The sequence below is a fragment of the Ursus arctos genome, unplaced genomic scaffold, assembly GCF_023065955.2.
Source record: "Ursus arctos isolate Adak ecotype North America unplaced genomic scaffold, UrsArc2.0 scaffold_11, whole genome shotgun sequence".
Classification (NCBI taxonomy): Eukaryota; Metazoa; Chordata; class Mammalia; order Carnivora; family Ursidae; genus Ursus; species Ursus arctos.
In genome coordinates, this window is record NW_026622775.1 from 3,279,078 (window position 1) to 3,289,048 (window position 9,971).

The following is a 9,971-nucleotide window of genomic DNA, read 5'->3' on the forward strand; positions in this document are numbered from 1 at the left end:
TTACTCCCTTTGCCCCCAATTTCTCAACATTTGCCCCAGTTATCTCCTCCTGCAGTAGATGCCATTAAAAAGATCCCTTACGGACTACAATTGGATAGCCCCGATGCTGAGGCTCTGGTCTTATGCATTAGGCTGAATTTCTAGATCGCCATGTACAAATGGAATAGATGTTGTTTATGGAATACGGGCTCTCTGCCTTGTAACCAACGCACTTCCCTGCACTCCTATCGGCTTGCTCCTTGCTGCTCCATCTCCTCCTGTCCCATCAAAACGCTTACCTCTCACTGGCTCATTTCCTCTTTATATCTGCTTATAGGAGTGAGTGTCTAATCATTGATTCACCTACTTTTTCTTGCTTAAAGAGATTTGTTGTAATATACTAGGCATTAAAACACTCTTGCAGTGAGGTCTTGTTGACCAGTAAAACAGTACTAAAATTGCTTCCTTGTAACAGAACATTCTAAGCCAAAACACATTCCACGTAACTCTAACCACAGCAATATTCTTTAAAAATATTTTCCATCTGAACCTACATAAAACTAGAAATAGGTAAATTACCCGATGAAAGAATTCACGTGAAATTTGTAATGCTATGAGAAAAAGAAAATAATCGAAGGTTAGTAAATATCTAAACAACGATGAGATTTTCTCTTAAGAATCTCCAAAGAAGGCTTTTTTTTTCTTGCCAAAACCAGTTATATCTCTAAAATTCACTTCACCAGTGCAATACACAGATATTCTCAGCAGCTGCAGAAAGTGTTTTGTATTAGAGAAGAACTTCATAATGGTTTGTACTAATATCAACATAACTACGCTGGAACAAAGTTTCCCAGAATGCCCTTCCCTGCATTTTTCTGGTGTAGAGACGACCAGAAGAGAAGTTTGTTTGAGATTTGAAAGCAAAATGAAGCTGGAAATGTGAAGCTCTGAAGGTCATTGTGGGCACCAGTCATCCCTGGAGCTTGTGAACATTGTGGCTAATTTGCTGGCTCCTCTTGCTGGGAAGGGGCAGCAGCTTGGCCCACAGCTCCCCTATCTCCCATCATCTCCTTCTGTTTCTCTCAGTCTTCCATTGCTTCTTTTACAAAAGACCTACACTGTCAAGGTTGTAGGAAGTGAGAGACGGAAGTTTGTCCTCATGGGTGTAGTGTCCTCTCATGTTCTAGTTTGTCTTCATTCTCCTGTTTCGGGTCCATCCTTTCTTTCCAACAGCTTATCTATGGCAACTTCAGACCATCACCAGACATGGGCAGCCTTCAGAAGTTTCTTCACCAGATGCCACAATTGCATGTCTACTCCCTACACTAAGTCCCTTATTCCATATCACTCATGGTGGTTCCATTCCCTTATTGATGGCTGACAGGTAGAGAATCATGGCCAGGGAACAGAGTCTATACCCTAATCAAAGAACAGGTAATGAGTCTCTGGCTGAATTTCAGTATCCATGCCCTGGTATAGTGCCACCACCTTGAATATTGGCTAGCCCTGTGACTCACTTTTGACTAATTGAATATGGCAGAAGTGAGGCTCCGTGACTTTGAGGCTAGGACATAAGAAGCTTGCAAATTCTACCTTTCTCCTGGAAAAGTCACAGTGGGAGATGATAGACGCCATGTATGAAGTTTGACTACCCTGAGACTACAGTGCTGTGAGAGATCCCAGTGACTCTACTGGTGCCCAAAGAAGGCAGATAAAGCAAACCTCAACCATAATGGAATGGTTCCTGGGTGGACCTATTTTTGTTGGGGAATACAAACTGTAATATTGCATTCACCTGCATGATAATAACCTTGTTTCCTTATTTCCTCATTTTTGTACTGTTTCTCTTATTCTTGCTTTCAGTCTCTCTTCAATTCATTATACACATCATTACTAGATTAAATCATCTAAGAATATCATACTATGTCATCTGACCTTTAATAACTCGTCAAAGGGCCCCACTGTACACGGGGATAGAGTTTAACCATCTTCCATCTCTCAACCATCTTCCATCTCTATTCCCACCTCCATTCCCTGCTACCTTCTAGAATGAACTCCCCCACTGCAGCCAAAGTCATCTTGATGTCCCTAGCTATGCCGCAGTATTACCACCCCCATGGGCTTGCTTATGCTGCCCTCCAACAAACTTCGAATCCTCCGTGTACCTGCATAAATTGTACCCAACCTTCAACATCCAACTTAAATGCTACCTCCTCCTTAAAATTTTCCAGAGTCTCTCTCTTCTCTGATTTATCTTTACACTTATTATAGAAATCTTACTTATGTTTCTGTGTATATTTTGGTTCCCTAATTAGATTACAATTATATTGAGAAAAGATACTGGTGTTACGCATCTTCATATTTCTCGAGAAAGGAAAGTAGTTGTTGGATTGCTACTTTTATTTTTCCTTTTTTATGGTCTCAAATAAAGTACTCTAAGAAAAAAAATAAATTGTTCTAAACCATACTGAAGCAATCATACTGACAGCTTTTAATGAAATTTTTAGTAAAACTATCGCTAGCTCCGGTATTCACACTCAAGAGATGACTATGGAGCAATTTTACCTAATCTTTATAAGCATGAAAATCTCCTTTTAATTAAAAATCTTATGAACTCCTCTCATGCTAGTGACTGTACTTTTGACACAATATATAACAAAACTCTACTCTGCGTTCCATTACTTTCAAATGAATTTCTATTTTATTAATCACAGCAGCATGTTAAAAAAATCCTAGAAATCATATTACAAATCTCTGCAGTATATGCTATTTATTTATCTACTCTAATAGTTAATCATTGAGGTAAACATAGATTCTAAGGCACCTTCAATAAACTCATGTCCCCAAATTTTCCTCTCCTATTCTGCTTCTGACATCCCCATAAGGGATTCTTTTTAAAAAGATTTTATTTATTTATGTGTGTGTGTCTGGGGGGGGAGGAGCAGAGGGAGAGGGACAAGCAGGCTCCATTCTGAGCACTGAGTCTGACTTGGGGCTCGATCTCATGACCCTGAGATCATGACTTGAGCCTAAATCAAGAGGCAGATGCTTAACCGACTAAGTCACCCACGTGCCCCAGGATTATTTTTGAAGAATCATCACTGTTTAAATGTCACTCTAGGAAAGTTCAACTTGGTTTGGTAATAGTCTAGATGCTCAGAAATAGAGGAATGATTACATGAGTCATGACATGCCCATATGATTAATTTTATGGACACAAAAATATATTAAAATTTTATAGTAACAACATTTTTGCAATGTTCCATAAAAAATTGTATATATAGTATGAACACAGATACATAAAAAAAAGGAAAAAAAACTACGCATGGAGAAAACCACCAGAGAGAGTAGATTAAAGTGTGACATTTTCTTTGTATGTCCTTACTGAGAGCATGGGTAATTATTTTTTAATCTACATTTTTAAATGTTCCATAATTAACACATATTATGGTCTCACTGACAAAAAGCAACACACTAGTTTCTTAAAGGTCAGAGATACACCACCGAAACATTCTCTGCTCTGTGGTTCTACCAACCATCAATAATCAAATTCTCAGAAACCATTCATTCACTCAGCCTAATTCATCATTAAAAAAATGCACTAAATGTACCCATCTTAGCTACAAAGTGAAACTTTAAAAAGCTATATTACATAGAATAAGTCAAGCACCAGGGGCTTTAGTTCTTGTAATTTGTGATTTTGTGAACAAGTCTGTGTTCCACCTACCCATGGGTCTGACAACTTTGAGGCTTTTATCGTATTTCCTCTTAGCTTAATGTTTCTAAGCCTCACGTGTCCTAATTTCGTGAATCGATATTCATATAAAAACCCCTTGATCATTTCACTTACTGTTCTCTGGGACTCCTCCAGCTCTCTTTTGTCTGAGAAGCGGTGACCTGGACAGTATGTAGTATTCTAGTTCTTACACGATTGTACGATGATGCTCTCTGATTTGTTTCCAGTTTCCTTCATGAGGCAGGAAGGCCACTGGGTTGGTGTGCTGGGGAGCAGACTGCACTCATTCCTAGGTCACTTTCCTGGGTTCTAACTAACACCTTGAAGCTATCAGCTCTATACTTTGTTTTTTCTTGAAACAGATCTCTTACCTATATAATCTGCATTAATCTCATCTGTCAGTGTTTTTTAGATTCACATAACTGAGAATTTATTCTTAAATGTATTTCCATGGGCCAAAATAGCTTGATATTAATTTCAGTTGGAGATTTTACTATTCAGCCAATTTACTAAATGTTAATAAAACCAAAACAACAACAACAACAACCCACAATCTCTAGAGGACCTTTCCATTATCATCCTCCAGTTAGAAAAGTGCTTATTTATTCTTGCCCTTTGTTTCCTGTCTCTAAGTACTTAGCCACAATAAAAACATTTTCCCTAATGTCATGGTAACTACTGAAGAAAATTTCCTTTCTCATTTTGTCCTTTTATCTAATAGTTTATTTTTACAGTGTGTCCTGAAGTAATTTGCCATGTATTACAGATTCTAACAACTTGTCACACATCCTATTAAACGTCATCCTTTACACTCTCCTACTCAAACAGTTTAAATCCAAGGGACTCCACCTGAGAGATTTTCATTGGCACCTTACAGTTGATTATTTGAAAGCTTTTTCACCCATAACACAGTGTGTTCTGAATCTCAGTGATTCTGGAATGAATTAGAGTATACTGGAATGAAATTCCTGCTCAACCTTCTTCTCACAGCTGGCTTTTTCTTTTTTGTTTGTTTGGCTTCTTTTTTTTCCTAAATGATGAAGTGTGAAGATTGTCCAGGCTTTGGAAAAGACATAGATGTAAGTATAGGTTCAGTTATAAATACAGAAAAAGAAAAATCAGTGAGACGATATTTTCTAAGTCGTATTCCTTTAAATTCCATTAAGTCTATGATCAAAATGATCTTAACTGACCCTGTGGTAAGAAAGGACCCATCCCAGTTCTACATTTTACTCTTTAAAAATGGAGAATAGATATTCAGATTTTAAAAAGTGAATGTTGACTCTTACAGAAAAACTAACCTCAGATGTATCATAAACCTAAATGTACAACCAAAAGTATAAAATTTCCAAGTTAAACATAAGAGAAAAATGTTTGTGAACTTCCATTAGTTAAAGATTTCTTAGGATACAAAAAGGAGGAAAGACAAAAGAAAACTGATTTTGGAATTCATTAAAATTTAAAACTTCTGTGCTTCAAAACACATTTGCAAAAAGGACAAGACTCAAGCTGGGACAGAATATTTACAAAATGTATATGTGATAAAGGACTTACGCCTAGACTACGCAGTACTAGTACAGCTCAGGAATAATAAGACAATGGAACTTCTTACAATGAGCACAATATTTTATGAGACATTTCCCCAAAGATGGTAAACAAGCCATAAAAAGAGGTTCAACATCAGTATTTCTTAGGTAAATGCAATGATAACCACAACTGGATATCACGCCTCTCTAGGACAACTGATACTTAAAAGATGTGCCCACACCCAGTACTGGCTCAGATGGGGAGCAAGAAGAATTCTCATACACTGTTGATAGAAATGCAAAACGTCAGAACCACTTTGGAAAACTGTTTGGCAGTTTCTTATAGAGTTAAATATACTTAATTTACCATATGACCCAGGAATCTGATTCTTAGGTATTTGCCCAAAAGAAATAAAAACATGTCCACACAAAGACCTGTGCATAGATATTGTACTAGTCTGTTCAGGCCTCCATAACAAAGTACCATAGATTGGGTGGCTTAAACAACAGAAACTTATTTCTCACAGTTCTTGAGGCTAAATCCAAGATCAAGGTGCTAGCAAAGTAGGTTTTATTCTGAATTCTCTTCTCTTGGCTTGTAGGCAGTCTCCATCCTGCTGTGTGCTCGTGTGACCTCTCTTTAGTGCACACTCAGGGAAAGAGAGAGATGGAACTCTGGTACCTCTTCTCATAAGAGTACCACTGGTATGACCTCATTTAACCTTTGTCACCTTCTCACAGGCCCTAGCTCTAAAAATGGTAACATTGGAGATTAGAGCTTCAACATATGAATGGGGGGCACAAACACTCAGTTCATAACACACACACACACACACACACACACTTTATTTAAAATAGTCAAAAGCTAGAAACAACTCAATTATCATTAACTGGTGAATGAATAAACAAACTGTGATATATCTGTATAATGGAATATTACTTGGCAATAAAAAGAAGTAAATTACTGATATATAGAAAAACATGGTGGAATCTCAACAGAGAAGCCAGATCCAAACGCCTACACACTATGTGATTCTAATACCCAAAAAGGATTGACTTTAAAAAGAGTATAAAGGAACTTTGAGGGGTGATAAAAATATTCTATTTTATTAATTATGGTAGTGATAGAATATACATAATTATATACATTTTTCAAAACCCATCAAACTAGGGGAACCTGGGTGGCTCAGTGAGTTAAGTGACCAACTCTTGGTTTCTGCTCAGGCCATGATTTCAGAATTGTGAGATCCAGTCCCTAGTTAGGCTCCACACTCAGTGTGGAGTCCGCTTGAGATTCTCTCTTTCCCTGTCCCTCTGCCCCTCCCCCTGTTCACACACTCTCTGTCTCTATCTCTAAAATAAATAAAATCTTTTTAAAAAATCAAACTATACACTAAAAATAGAAATTTTACTGTACATAAGTCATACTTCAATAAACTTGGTCTAAATTTATTTTTTTTATTTTTTTAAAGATTTTATTTATTATTTGACAGAGAGATAGCCAGCAAGAGAGGGAACACAAGCAGGGGGAGTGGGAGAGGAAGAAGCAGGCTCCCAGCGGAGGAGCCCGAGGTGGGGCTCGATCCCAGAACGCTGGGATCACGCCCTGAGCCAAAGGCAGACGCTTAACCGCTGTGCCACCCAGGCGCCCCTAAATTTATTTTTAAAAAGAACATGAAAAATAGAGAACTACAGGAAGTCTAGATATAATCCTCACAACTTGCCATTCCAGAAAGGCAGTGTGGTGATACTGTTCCTTAGCAGATCACTGGCTTATTCAACATGCATATGCCAATGGACATGTAGTTATTGGTCATGTATAAATGAATGACACAGGCGCTGTTCTCAAGAAGCCCAGTGACTAATGGGGTAGAATTGCTACATCACTACCATTTCTAGCAAATAGTAGTAGGCTATCATTTCCACCAAATTACAGAGAATGAGAACAAAAGCAAAATGCTTATCCAACATTTCCCCTTCCAAAGCTTCCCTCCTCATATTTCCAGTAAGATAATACAGCTAGTATTTAATATTCTGGGTTATTATGGTCTGAGTAGTATCCCCCCAGATTCATATGTCAAAGCCTTAACCCCCAATGTAATGCTATGTGGAAATGGGGCTTTGGGAAGTAATTAGGGTTGGATGAGGTCATGAGAGCGGGACTCTTACGACGGTATTTGTGCACTTATAAGAAGAGACACCATAGAGGTTGCTTCCTCTCTCCACTGTATGAGAACACAGTAAGAAGGCGGTCATCTGGAAGCCAGGAAGACAGCCCTCACTGAGGAACCAAACTGGTTGTTTTCCAGCCTCCAGTCCTGTAAGAAATAAATTCCTATTATTTAAGCCACTCAATCTACGTCATTTTATTTCGGCAGCCCAAGCTGACTAATGCGGGCCTTCAGTTTGTAGAGTTTCAGTTAACGACAAGGACACCTGGAGGCGCATTACAATGATCAAATGCCTTGACTCAATGCCAGACCTTCTGTAACAGACATTAAACTATGCTAACAAATGGATTGGGGTCAGGACACTTTCTCATTAGAATAGCACGCTAGAGTAGTAGGTAGTAGAAGTCATCAACTCCTGAACATATTTGATGCAAAGGGGTCCAGCAGGGGGTAGAGAAATGGGGGAGGGCAGTAGGAAATAGGCAGTAATTTTATTATGTATACCACAGCAGGGAATTTTATACTTAGGAAAATACATAGGCTTTGGAGAAAGCCTGGATTCAAATCCTGACCCTTTCTCTTATAAACTGTGTGGTCTTGAGCAAGTTAAACTCTGAACTTCAATCTCCTTCACCTGTAAAATGAAGATAAAAAGCAATCCCCTATATCTTGGGAGTTGTGAGCATTAAATGAGAAAATAGATGTAAGAAATACTTCATGAAAAGTAGATTAGTTAGTTGTTCCTGCTTTTACAGCCAAGGCTGATCCAGAACAATAGCTCAATGAGATACAATCAAAAAACCAAATGAGCTTTGTCACGTAATTATAAACTGGAAACTATGCCCCAGCATTACATCCCCAGGGAAATAGTTAAATAAGTTAATTCTTGAAGCTTAAGATCAAGACACAGTTCCTGTCATACGACATGAAAATAACAAATATTTGTAGTAGGAAGGGCTGTAAGAAAGTTGTTTGGCTCAAAAGGACTAAAGCCCTAGTGACAGAATGACAAGTTTCCATATCAGAAAAATGGACATCTTTCAGATTGTGTGGGAATACAAGAACCTTATCAAAGTACCTCAAACACCACCACCCTGTCCTCTCCATTTATCCTACATTTACTTATAGATTGATGCTGATTACAAAATTTTAAAAGAGGAGAAAGTAGGGAAACCTAGGGCCTGCTGAGATATCCCAAAAAGCAGGAATTTTGTTAGTTCCTAAAACAGTTGATTTACATCCAGTAATAAGAAGTAATCCAAATAATATTCTTGAATATAATCATCAATGAAGTTAAAATTATTTCTCTTAAGGCCTGCACATAATACACAGTTCACAATGGATCCAGAATCCATTTAATCCCAACCAATGACACAAAGGAACTTCAAATGCTCTTCTAACTTAACGGACTTCAAGGCCAATCGCTTTGGCTTTCCTGTCTCTGTGAGTGGTCAGCACTGACCTCTAGTGGCAAGTGTGGCTAATCACAGCCCTGTCCTTCAGTGACCCCAGGGAGAGCACCCAAGCCAGAGGGCTCATCGTAAGGGAAACAGCTCTCCATGCTGTCAGTCCTCAGGCCCAGAAAGATCATAGTTACATTTTTTTTGTTTTGTTTGTTTGTTTGTTTGTTTGTTTGTTTGTTTTAATCTTGAGTGCTTCTCCCAGCTCACAGTGGAAATCTAAGAGGGGTAGTTTGTGGAGCTTGATTAAAAAAAAAAAAAAAACTGTAAGAAGCAAAAGACAATGACCCTGATCTCCTAAGATTTAGAATCTGGATATATGACCTCAGAAATTCACCACTCATGCAAACGAAACAATAGACATTCAATGATCTTACATATGCATCTGTTTATTCTATTTACTCTGTTCCACAGGGAGCTTGTAAAGACATTGGTCAGTCAGTTAAAAACAGGTCTGGGGGCGCCTGGGTGGCACAGTCGTTAAGCGTCTGCCTTCGGCTCAGGGCGTGATCCCAGCGTTCTGGGATCGAGCCCCACATCAGGCTCTTCCGCTATGAGCCTGCTTCTTCCTCTCCCACCCCCCCTGCTTGTGTTCCCTCTCTCGCTGGCTGTCTCTATCTCTGTCAAATAAATAAAATAAAATCTTTAAAAAAAAAAAACAGGTCTGGGAACTCTTCTATGCAGAATTACAATTAGACATTATGTGAAGGCGCAAAAGAAACAAAAGATCACCTCTACTCAAGTACATTGGAAATCAACTGGGATGAGAGGATTCATAAATTTATTTTTTTACCTCTAATAGAGGAATCAAACATGCAACAGTCTTAAATAAAAAATATGAGAAAGGAGAGAATAAGCAGAACAATGAGATGGAGAAAAAGATGTATCAGGTAACTATAAATTTTAGGGTTTAAATTTTTTATGGGGTAGGTAGTAAGAGTGATCTTAAAAATAAATTATCTATTCCAATCCTATCAATTTAAAGAGAAGGAAATAATGGGTCCAGAAATGTGATCTGACTTTTGTACAGTCCCATAACAGTAAATGGAAAATCACTATTCACAATCCCACTCAGTTGTTAGTGCATCACATGATGTGT